Source organism: Cupressus sempervirens, chromosome 3 (genome assembly GCF_028749045.1).
Source record: "Cupressus sempervirens isolate cs-2001-9-10 chromosome 3, ASM2874904v1, whole genome shotgun sequence".
Classification (NCBI taxonomy): domain Eukaryota; kingdom Viridiplantae; phylum Streptophyta; class Pinopsida; order Cupressales; family Cupressaceae; genus Cupressus; species Cupressus sempervirens.
The window spans coordinates 668,590,852-668,603,197 of record NC_143120.1 but is presented as its reverse complement, the minus strand read 5'-3'; the positions used below and the strand labels follow the sequence as shown (position 1 = coordinate 668,603,197).

At 34.9% G+C, this 12,346-nt stretch overlaps 1 long non-coding RNA gene across 2 annotated transcripts; it reads left to right on the top strand.

Annotated features, from left to right (window-relative positions):
* The first annotated feature begins 345 nt into the window (after positions 1-345).
* LOC149568485 (uncharacterized) lies at positions 346-4,576 on the top strand. 2 transcript variants are annotated; one of them, XR_016361687.1, is made up of 4 exons: positions 346-469; positions 564-640; positions 1,397-1,539; positions 4,196-4,576. It is a non-coding gene; the product is annotated as an uncharacterized LOC149568485 (long non-coding RNA). The 2 variants fall into 2 exon arrangements; XR_016361686.1 differs by lacking the exons at positions 346-469; positions 564-640 and having other exon boundaries at positions 1,351-1,539.
* Positions 4,577-12,346: the final 7,770 nt, after the last annotated feature.

Here is a 12,346-nt window from a genome sequence, read left to right as displayed (position 1 = left end):
TATTTGTTCCAAAGTAAGTCGCAGAACCCTATTTTGGTGATTGGAAATGTAAGTGTCCTTATCACTACAGATTTGGCATGCTGAACTCATGCCACGATAGCTTAGTCCCATTATTAGCTGATAGGCTACTTCTTTGGGGGCCTTTTGCCGGGAAGTGTCCTGTTCGGCCTGACAAATAGTTCAACCCGTTCGACATGGAGCTGCTTCGACCGGATTTGTGTGGCCTGTGTTCTCACCTGTTGTTCCGGCCACCAAAAGCCACCGAGATGCTGGGATTGTTACTGCTGTCGCCGTGGTGTTAGGATTTTTACCGCTTTTAACCATGCGATACATGCTTTGGCCACAGAGGCAGCAAGGTTAATGTGGGCTGGGCGACCACCCTTTCAGTCGGTGTTGTTGTGACAGTATAAATTGGTTCCTCGGAGTGGTTGCAGTGAGATCAGATGGATTTTGAAACGCATCAGAATAGGTTTATTGTGCTCTAGTTCTGTTGTGGTTATGGTGAATCTGATAGTTTATCTATTGTTTTGATCTCCTTTGTAATGTGAACCCTTTGTTTTAAGGAATTGGAAGGGTTCAGAAGTTTATTGAATTCGGCATGATATCGATCTTACGTTGCACCCACTCAGCACGCTAGCAGGTTATCTCTGATCTTTTTTTGTTAGATTATTTGGGCTTAGACGACTTTTATTCTAGAGTATTATCTCTGACTGCTTGTACTCTTGTTTGGAGCTATGTTGCCAGAAACGTGACGGGAGATCCCCGTTCCCCGTTGTGAGGGACGAAACGGGTTTCTCGTCACGAAACCTGCGTTTCTCTCAATGATTTTTTTTATAGATTTTCTTACTTTTTTTATTAAAAAGTGCAGTTTTAAATACGTAGTTCAGCGCATTAAATTATATATTCCTGTTTTGAAAGTAAAGTTAAAAAATGATTAAATATGCATGGCTTTAATCAGATATTTCTAGATATTTCTTTTTGAAAGTGAAGTTTAAAAAGGATTAAATATGCATGGCTTAAATTAGATATTTCTATTTTTGAAAGTGAAGTTAAAAAAATTAAATAGTGAATTATTTATAAATATTAAATTTTAGTTGTCATGCATCTGTATTAAAAGTTTAAGTTTAAATATTTTTTGAAGAATGAAATGGATTTTTTTTTACATATTCATTAAATGACCATGTCTATTTAAAACAATGAATGTTAGAGATATATTTTATTTTTAGAGAATGCCTTTGTAATATTGCATGGTATATTGCTTATTTTTATAAAATATATTTAAAAAATTTATATACACACAAATATATATATATATATATATATATATATATACACACACGTACACGCAAACGTTTCTCGTTTCTCGTTTCTGCTAACTATGGTTTGGAGTTATCAGCTAGACGGCAGTTGTTTGGAGTTATCAGCTAGATGACAGCAGAAGCAGACAGGAAGGGGTTAGATAGACGGCAGCAGAAGCAGACAGGAAGGGGTTGGATAACGGGTCTAGGTTGCCGACAACGGTTACGCCCTACTGCCTTGGTAAGGAGGTTTGGGAATTTTAATCCTTTTGTAATGTATCTGAAAAATTCATTACTGTCTCTTGTAAAAAATATGCCTCTTTGTTATGGATTTTTAATTACTTTATTTGCTGATTCATGGGAGGTACTCCAAAAATCCGAATAAAAATTCATGTATTTAAAGTTTAAACTGGATCATGCTGATATGTTAATTACAAGTTTATGTGGGAGGTGTAGCAATAGATTGTCCAGTGCCTGTATCGCTTAGTAGCAGGGTAGGGGAAAACCGTTTCAAACGGTCTCCTCAGGCGGGTAAATGTGAGAAGGTTTGAGTTTTGTTTCAACAGTGTTTTGGGTGAAGGTTTCCAGTTTCATAATAAAATCTGCAATTTGTCTGAATGGCCACCGGCAACCTGGCAACTGCCATACATACACAATATCAAAGTAAGATAAAACTATTCAACACCTAGATGTAATAGTTTATTGCATCAGACCAAAGCATCCGTGTCTAATTCTGAGCTTAAATTTTCAGTCTCGGGTCATACATTTCATCAAACAGTTTGTCTACAAAGTCTATTCTGAGATCTCTATAGTTGTTTAGTCTGATATGAAATTGAGTTTGCAAGTATAGTTAAAAATATTAGCTCAAGTGCGCTGCTCACAGATTTGGAAAGAAAGGCATACAGTTCTAACATAGCTATTTGCATGCATATCTAATACTACTACCTGGAAATGTGACATCAAGCAATGATATTGATTTACTGCATTAAGAGAATATGCAACTTTGGAAAAACCAAGGAAATGACAACCAGTGATCAATGAAAGATCTAAGCTTTACATTAGCAATCTAGAGATAATCTCTATAACCTCCAAAATATTTCATAATATGCTAATGGAATCATTCATGTGCCCAGTTGTGAGGGTATGCATTCCCAATAATACTAGACATGTTAAACAATGTGGCAGTGTGGGTAAATAAATGATCAACACTGTTTGGGTATGTCATCTGAAATGACAGGTGTCTTTTCTCACTTATGACAATTATTGGTAGCAAGGTGTCTTGTGAAGGTATTGATTCCCATTTGATTCCATATTTCTCTTTGGTCTATGTTTTTATATTGAAGTGAATGGAGATGAGACTAATATTTGATGATCTGATGTTCCAATTTGATAGCCTTAGTTATTGGAAGAAGGCATCAATTATGGGAATGGTTGTTACCATTTAATTTTCCATCTTTTGAACAACTTAAACCAGAACAATGTCTATGGAAGTGCTCTCATGACTGTAGCGGAAGCTGCCTGGTCTAATCTACTCCTAAAATCTTAACAATGAACAAGCTTGCTACTTATGTATACCTTACAAAACATCCTTAGAGGTTCTGCAGGAAAGTAAAAGAGTCTTGAAAGCAAACTTGTCCTATTTCCTTTGGTCTAGGAGGTTTCGATACAAGACTGAAAGTACTGTATCTCACCATAAGCATTTCTGTTTCAATGGTTAACAGTTAAACTATAACATTAGCAAAAAATGAATGTTATCCGCTGATTAAAATAGAGATCGATGAATTCACACAAAATGGATCCATTGAACCAAAAATAAAATAAAAAGAACAATGGCAGGGACAAAGCATGAGATCAACAAGGAATAATATCCCTGAAACATAAAATGCTACTCCAAATGATGAGGATAGATGTTATGCAAAGGTAAGCATAGATCTTCTCTATTGTTAAGTTGTCAAATTGTCACAACAACAAAACAATGGTGTAAATTCTTGATTTGAATGAAAACTTGTGTAGCATAAGTCTAAATAATCATTTCTTCTCAGTTCCCACAATTTACTCCTTCATTCTTGTAAATAACAACAATAACAATACAAACAGCTCTGTGGCCTCTGTTGGCCGGAACGCAGAGCAAACCCTATCACTGTAACAACAGGAGTGAGGATAGTAACAGCTCCGTGGCATCTGGTAGCCGGAACAACTGGTGGCAAGCCAACCCAGGCAACCTTGTTCCCAGCAGCTCCATGTCGAACCCAACTCGGTGGCTAATGGCGGGCAGAGGAATTGGCGGGGAGAAAATCCGAGCAACTCTATCGGGTTGAACCATTTGCCGGGTACCAGAAATAGTAATTTTGTTTAGACAAAATGTAACACGATGCACCATTTATGTACATAACAGAACCATGTCATTTGCATATGTTTAAATCATACTTCCATGTGCAATACTGGCAAAATTTTGTGAGACATAACATTTGTAACAAGCACATTGGAGACATACGATTTGACTCATAAATTTTACTTTTTAAATATTTTACTCATATTGCACTTCTCTGGGGTTCCTTTCGCGGGAAGTGTACTGTTCGGCCCGGCAAATGGTTCAACCCGAGATTCCAATTTGATGTCATTTTACAATACATGTTTAAATGTAAGGGATACTGACCTGTGAAAAATGAATGGGATTGAATAGCAGGGATTGCAACATCTTAGATTAGTTTTTACATTTGTGCAAATGTTCATGAATGCAGAGTCTTTGTATAATTCAGTACAGGTACAAATCATTCCCATGCTGAAAAGTCCTTTACAGTATTACATCGCATCTGTAATATCATTCAATACTACTTATTAAATTCTAATATGATCTTATACCTGTGGGCTCTAACTCCGTCACTTGCACATATCAGATGCAGCTATATACGACTCAACAGAATGCCAGAACCCCCGCTTCATAGCCCGCCGGTGTAACTGTCCAACAGCCTCTGCTAATCCACAGAATGAGTTCTCGTCGTAATAGGTATCATGGAAATGCAACAGGGGAAAACACAGCATACTGAAATTTGTAGCATACTGTGTTTCAAACATAGAGAGGACTGTCTTTAACTGAACTGTTGTGCTCAGTAATAAAATATAGAAAACTCAGATGAAATCAGCAAAGGTCATGGCATGTACCAGTTGAGCAGAAAGTCTATCACAATTAATTCGATAAGATTGAAGATTGGTCATCAGTGTTTGATATGAAGTTTCTAATTAATTTTAATGTTCCATGATCGTTGACTTGGGTTGTTGATTTGTATCTTATGGCATGCATAGAATTTTCTATGATTTGGAAGTTTAAGTTTTGGAAGATATCGGGTATGAATATTTGTTGTGATTTGGTATTTACTCGACACTGAAATCTGATCAAAGGAAATAGTGCATTGCCAAGGATTTTAAAAATAAGGTGTTGTATGAAGTTTTAAATAGAATGAAAATGAAATGTACGATTGAAAAATGGGTCTTATGAACTTTAATAAATTGAGTTTCTAGATTAGAAAATAAGTGTTATTGATCATCTAGAGTAGGAAAACAATGTCAAAGAGTGATAATTTTGCCTCTTCTTCTCAATTTTTGGGTAGTCTACGAGAGTTGAATTGCATATTTTTGGATAGTCTACAAGAGTTGAATTGCAGATTTTTGAATGCTTCCCTCTCTACTTGCATCATAGTTAAGTTTAAAACATAATGCTAAGGGTTTACTTATTGTAAATAGTTTCCTAAGTTGTGTCATTGTTTCAAATATCTTGTTTAAGTTAGAGAAAAATCAAATGATATTAGGATCACCATCTTTGAAACAAAGAGTTGCATGACAAGAAATTGGACAAAGGAGCAGATAAAGTTTAAAACATAATGCTAAGGGTTTACTTATTGTAAATAGTTTCCTAAGTTGTGTCATTGTTTCAAACATCTCATTTAAGTTAGAGAAAAATCAAATGATATTAGCATCACCATCTTTGAAACAAAGAGTTGCATGACAAGAAATTGGTCAAAGAAGCAGATAAACTTCTAATGCATTAGAGTTTCATGGGATGAAATCACATGTGCAAGCTATTCTACTATCTTCCCCTCATGCCATCTTCCCTTCCTCCAAATGCCAAGCATAGAGACAGCCAATTTTCTATCTAAGGTTATCTGGCGAACCAAAATTAATTTTAGAAATTAACAATTATTGATGAATTGGTTTTCATGTTACCCAATCGTTTGATTGCTGGAATATTCAATTTTCAGTGAGCAAATATGAAATTTGGCTTCTGCTGTTGCATTAATTTAATTTTTTCACAGAGATGATTACAACCAAATCAATAATATCTATCCAGCTGTAAACACAATCTCCATTATAACAATCGGCGTAATCTTGGACCTGCAGGTACAAGTGCTAGTTTATAGCGCAATTGGGTATTGATAGAGTTTGTTATTTTGCCTCAAAAAATTGACCTCCATTTTGCACAATCTTAATATCTCCCAAACTCGTAGCCGGCTCAGCCAATGCCATGTGCCATTGATATATAAATTTGAGATATATGTGATGTTGATACCCGAGTGCTCTTCAAGAGAGTGCATAGCTTGGCCATCACTAGATGAAGCCATCTTTGGGTTATAATAAAAATGTTCAACTAGATATCGGCAACTTGGATGACTTATTCCAAGGATTACATCTGCTGTCACAATCTTCAGTGGTAAATTGATAAGTTTCGCCAAACGAAACATGTAGAGAACCCGTGGTCACAAGGAGAGATTACTGGCCACTTCACTGACAAACATATTGTAAGTAAAGTTGGATTTATATATTTTGAATGTATCTCCATTAACTTATCACAGTCTATCAGTTTGTGAGGGAAATTATGATAAGATTTATACCTATGCCCTATAAAACTTCAGCTGAGACCCTCATCCTATTCCCAACTTGGCTTGTGGGTTAGTTGCAAAGTCAAATGAAAATTCCGAATCAAGGAAAGAGGGCATACTATTAAACTTCCAGTTTGGAAACCTTAGAAACTTTGAGCAATATGAGTATGATGCCTCTCAAATTGCAATTTATTAGAATTGATGGAGCTCAACACCATGTTATAGAACCACTAAGCACTAACCCATCAATTGTACTTTAGAACCCGCATTGATGAACTTACACCTCAAAATCTGCACTTTGAACTATGGATTTGAATTTGAAAATTGAATCTGCATCTTGAACCTTTGAACTTTGAACCTGAACCTTTCTCTGAACCCATAAATCTACATTTTGAATTTGAAAATTGAATCTGCATCTTGAACCTTTGAACTTTGAACCTGAACCTTTCTCTGAACCCATAAATCTACATTTTGAACTTTCAACTTTGAACCTTTGAACTTTTAGGTTCAAGTTCAAGTTCAACATATGCAGATCAAACTTTACAAAGTCATGGTAACAAAAATCAATAAGAAACTTAAACAAATTTAGAATCTTTTCCCGTTAGGCTGATTTTCAAAGTTTAAAATTGGGGTGCTAAAAACCTGTTTGCAATGTGATACAAGAGCATTTCTCTAGTTTCAATACATGGTTAAGCAAAGTTTTTGGCAATAATAGTTAGGGTTGTTAGAGTTAGAAACAATGAAGGTGCGAATGAACGGTCATTTTTGGAGGAGGAACGATTCAGGCAAAGAATGAGAAAACTTATACAAATTTAGAATCTTTTCCCGTTAGGCTGATTTTTAAAGTTAAAAATTGGGGTGCTAAAAACCTGTTTGCAATGTGATACAAGAGCATTTCTCTAGTTTCAATACATGGTTAAGCAAAGTTTTTGGCAATAATAGTTAGGGTTGTTAGAGTTAGAAACAATGAAGGTGCGAATGAATGGTCATTTTTGGAGGAGGAATGATTCAGGGAGAGTGCATCGATGGGCAAAGAATGAGAGTTTATAGAAAAAAAATGAAATTTGAAGAGTCGATAGATGTAAATAATTGGTTGAGGTTGTCAATGAGTTTTGGGAAGACAAAATAACTCTTTGGAAGAAAGATTTTGGATGTAGCAAAAGGAAAGAATTGGCATATTTAGTCATTCCTACATACGAAAAATAGAATGACTTGTATGCATCTAAGCATGTCATATAGATATATAGATTTTCTTTGTGCACTTGTTTGGTTCTAGTTTTATTTTCAAAGCTATTAATGAACAAATTCAAATCACTTTAATTATTTTCTATTGTAGTCAAGTTCCTAATGATAAAGGGCGGAAGTAGTTTGTGACTGTTTAGGGTTGTGGATGTTAATTTTCAATAGAATGGTATCAAATTTGATGGTTCAGAGTACATGAATAGATTGTTGATGGTGATGCAGACTATGCTAGAAGTTGTGAGTGTAGAGAGTAGTTGTAGTAGATCGCCAAGAGGGATTCAATTCACACTTAAAGAGTTAAGAGGTGGCTTCTTGAATAAACCCTAGGAGAATTTGTTGCAAGAAAGAGGGGACTTGTAATTGCAAAAAAAATAGAGGAGACAAAAATATTGATTGTGATTGTGAGTGAAAATGATTACAATGGAAAGAGGGGTGTGAATTAGTGTAAGAAGACCCATAAAAAGGTTGTCTTGGGATAAGTATTGGGACAAAGTGGAGAAAAGAAAACTCAATGAGATGTTGGGATAATTGCAAGAAGAGTATATAAAAAGGTTGTCTTGGGATAAGTATTGGGACAAAGTGGAGAAAAGAAAACTCAATGAGATGTTGGGATAATTGAAAGAAGAGTATATAAAAAGGTTGTCTTGGGATAAGTATTGGGACAAAGTGGAGAAAAGAAAACTCAATGAGATGTTGGGATAATTGCAAGAAGAGTATATGCATTAGAAAATAATATTTTTCCTAATCAAGTTCTGATTGTACATGAGGAAAAAGATGATGAAGATAGCGTGTATGTGGTAGGGGTGTGCGTAATTAAAGATGATGAAGGCCTGCAAAGCACAAAGAAGAAGTTACAGTGAAAGAATTAGAAGGACTTATCGTAAATAATAATAAATGGGAAGATTTGTGGGTATGATTTACAACAATAGAGAAAGAGTGGAAAGAAAAATGTAAACACATAAAGAAAAATGGCTGGTTGTGAAGGGATTAGATTGGAATATTACAATTATTAAGTAAGAAGTTATTTAAGTGATACATGAAAAGGCAAAAAAATTAGATTGTCATGAGGACATTGTTTTGAATTCATTTGTTGGGTTAAATGTTTGAAAGATTGGACACATACATCTATGAAGTAGTATGTGAGAACTGTGTGAAGAAAATATGAGGTAAGATGTGAACAAATAAAACTAAGACGAGTGTTTGATGTTTTCCTTCATATGAGAGCAGTTAGAACAAATGGATGGTGATACTACAAAATGTGAACAAGTAATTGAAATAGTAAGAACATATTTCTATAAGGTTGAGGGTGATTTTGATAACGTTGCACAATATACAAATTTAAGAAAGCAAAATAAAGTAGTAGGCAATCCTATTGGAGGAGTATAATAATCATTCTAGAAAGATTGTGGATGAAATGAAAAGAAAGTTTAGGTTAAATTTTTTACTCTCCTTAGGAGTCTAATATAGGAGCATCACTCTAGTTTTAATATGTGGTTTGGCAATAAGATAGTTACAATTATAAATGGTGAAGGAACGAATGAATGACCATTGTTCTATTAAGCAAAAAGACCACTTTTGGTAGACAAATGGGGGGCATCAGTAGGTAGAAATGAAAGTTTGTAGAAATAAAGATCCATGAAATTAAATTTAAAGAGATAGCGAGAGTAAATACTTGATCAGAGACTGTGAATGAGTTTTGAAAATATATACATGTTCTTGGGAAGAAGCTTTTAGAATCAGAAAAGGGAAAGAGTTGGCAATTTCGGTTTTTCTACATATGATGAATAGAATGACATCCATGTATCTGAGTTGTAACATAGATATAAAATATTTATCCATACATGAGATTGGTTCTAGTTTTTTTAGGTCATATTAATCAAATAAATTCATGTCCCTTTAGTTAGATCCTATTATGGTCAAGTTCCTGTTGCTTGAGGGAAAAAGTAGTTTTTGGTTGTGGAAATTGACCATCTTCAATATGGAAAAATAACATTGGCCTAAGTTGATTGTGGAGGAAAGACTAAAAAGCCAAAAAAAAACACATGAATGAAGTAAAATGACAAATGGATGAAGAAATGGGATGTTAATATATAAGAGTTTCCATATACCAATGAAAAAATTAAAAGAAATGTGAGAAAAAAAATCAGGAGCATCATATGGTCAAAATAATATGGGCATAAAAAAGCCTATTATATCAAAAATTTAATCCCACGGGAGACCACATGAGGAAAAAGCATACATAGAAGCATATATAAAATAGTGAACAAAAATGCTAATAGCTCAACCTAAAACTAGTTCTCATCATTTGAGGTGGGAAATAGGTAGATGGATGATCCCTAAGGAAGAATGAGGTAAGAGAACACGTATGATTTGTAACATGGGAGTGGTAGAGATGAATAAACATTTTATTAAGGAGTGTCCAACATACAATTAGAATTATTCCAACCATATGGATACTTTAGAAGTAGATAGTTTAAATATCTTATTTTATGAAACACAACTAAACAGAACATCAAACCTCATAATCAAAGTTTGCTTCCAAAAGGAAAATTTAAAGAGGAAGTTACAAATTGTTTAAGATTTGGCAACTTATTTCAAGGTGTGTGCTACATTGTGGGTCTCATAAGTTGCTTCAAACTCATGAATGTTATTTAAAACTTGTGTTCCTTCTTTTAAAGGTTAGTAATTAGGAAAATGATAGAGGAAGCTTGTTATTGGAGGATAATCCTAGACAAGAGTAATTACAAAGGTACTGGAGAATTAAAAGGAAGTAATCAAAATACTATAAAAAAACATAATTGATGGAAGAAAGGGAAAGTGGTAATAGACAAAGGTTTGAAATATTATGGAGGGAAGAAGAAGCTAAAATTTAGCATATGATTTTGTGAAGAATAATTATTATTAAAAGGATAAATATGTTAAATCAAAATAGGAAAAAGGTAAGGGAAAAGGTAAGGCAACATGAACTATACAGAAAGTGTACAAGAAGCAATAAAGATAAACAATAAAATAAAATTTAAGATATTATTTATAATAATTTTTTTTTTTAATTATATGGGGCAAGTATGTGAGTGACTAAAAATGGTGGAGTACAGGGGATTTAATATTTAGCAGAGGGTATGACAACTATGGTGGTTGGGAGAAGGTTTTGATAGGATTAAGAGGCATTAGGGCTAGAATAGGCCATTTTGACGACATGAGGGGTTTTCCTATACAACCCAATGGAGAAAGCATTGGTTGTTCTCAGGTAGAAGAGGTTTCAATGAGAGGAACAAACAAGATTTAATGATAGGGTGGTGGTGGTCGACCTGTGGAGAAGTTTAAAGAGAGTGGTGGGGATGGGAGGGTCAAAAATATTCCCCCTCCTCATCTAGTGCAATGTTTTATTTCCTTAAATATGAGAGGTAGGGTGGATTTCAACACAATCACACAAAAGATGTGGCACCCTAAGGTGGTAGAGAATCACCTCAAACAATGCATTGAGGATCTAGTAAAAGAGCAATGTTCATGATATTATGAGGCGGAGTTGCATTCACGATAAGAATAAATGAGTTATTTAAGTAGTAATGCTTTTTTCTGAAGTGGGGGGCAAGATGGTCAACTATTCATAAGATAAAAGATTGGTGCAACAAACAGTGGGGGCATGATAAAGATTTTACAACTCTAGAAAATGGGTTTTGTATGATCACAATGGATAATGCCCATGATAGGGACTGTATATTAAATAGAGGGCCTTATTTTGTAGATTGAATAGGCTTTTACATGAAGCTATGGGAGCCCAACTTTGATCTGATCAAAGAAGACATCAAGTCTTTCCCAATATGATTAGACTAAGGAACTTACCTCAAGAATATTGGAATGAAGAGTGTTTTCAATTAATAGGAAATAAGGTGGGAAATCATGTCCAAATGGTAGAAATGGTGGATAGGGTGATCTTTCAAATGTTTCCTCGCATTTGCATAATGTGGAATGACTTTCACCCTTTACCAGAAATGGTGGAGTTGTTTTCATCAAAAGGAAAATGGAGACACACTTTGTCTATAGAGGAGGAGTTGCATGTCTGTACAACGTTTCTTAATGAAGAACATGATTCAAATAGATGCTCTATGGAAGAAAGGTTGAAAGAGAAAGTGGTAGAGAAACTTCTCAATAAAGCACTGGTGTTGTCTAAAGCTTCCTCTATAAAAAAAGCAAAGGAATGCCAAGGAAAGTTAGAAAGGAATGTTGTAGGGAATGTGATTTGGTTGTGAAATCAATGTTGAATAATGGATGGATGGGAAATATGGGGGAAAGGGTGGTGGAAAAGGAAATAGTGAAGCAATGCAATCTCAAGGTGGAGCGGAGGAGGTGTCAAGGGAAGATGGTGTAAGGGAGAAAGGGTTAGTGGGGGGTTTTGACGGGAAGTGAAAGGGATAAATAGGGTGAAATGACCTCCTTCAGAGGAGGAGAGAAAAGTTTAGAAACTATGGAAGGTGGTTCTCCTCAACAGGATTTAGTTGAGGAACCTAGTCTCGACCAAAAGTAGAGTTTGAGGCAAAGAATAGAAAAGCCCCTATAAGGAGGCATGGTACTACTAAAAAAATTTAGAGGGAGATATGCCGCATAATGACCATTTTGAAGGTTTGGAATACATTAAGATGAAAGATATAAAAAACTCTCCAAGAAGATATTTAGAAGGCTTCTTTATAATGATGAAGGAGGAGAAGAGTTAAAGGAGAATGATCTAATAGAGGAAGAGATAAAAGGGTCAACATAGGATTTTTTAGGGCTCTCAAATAATATTGTGATGTAGGAGAAAAGAACTCTATCTTAGTTAGAGAGGAGAAACCAAAAGGTTAAGATAGGGGAGAGCCAAAAGAAAGGAAGAAGGATTTTAAAGGCTTTAATCTAGATTGCTGGTAATGCAAAAGGACCAAGCAAATTGAAAGCGGG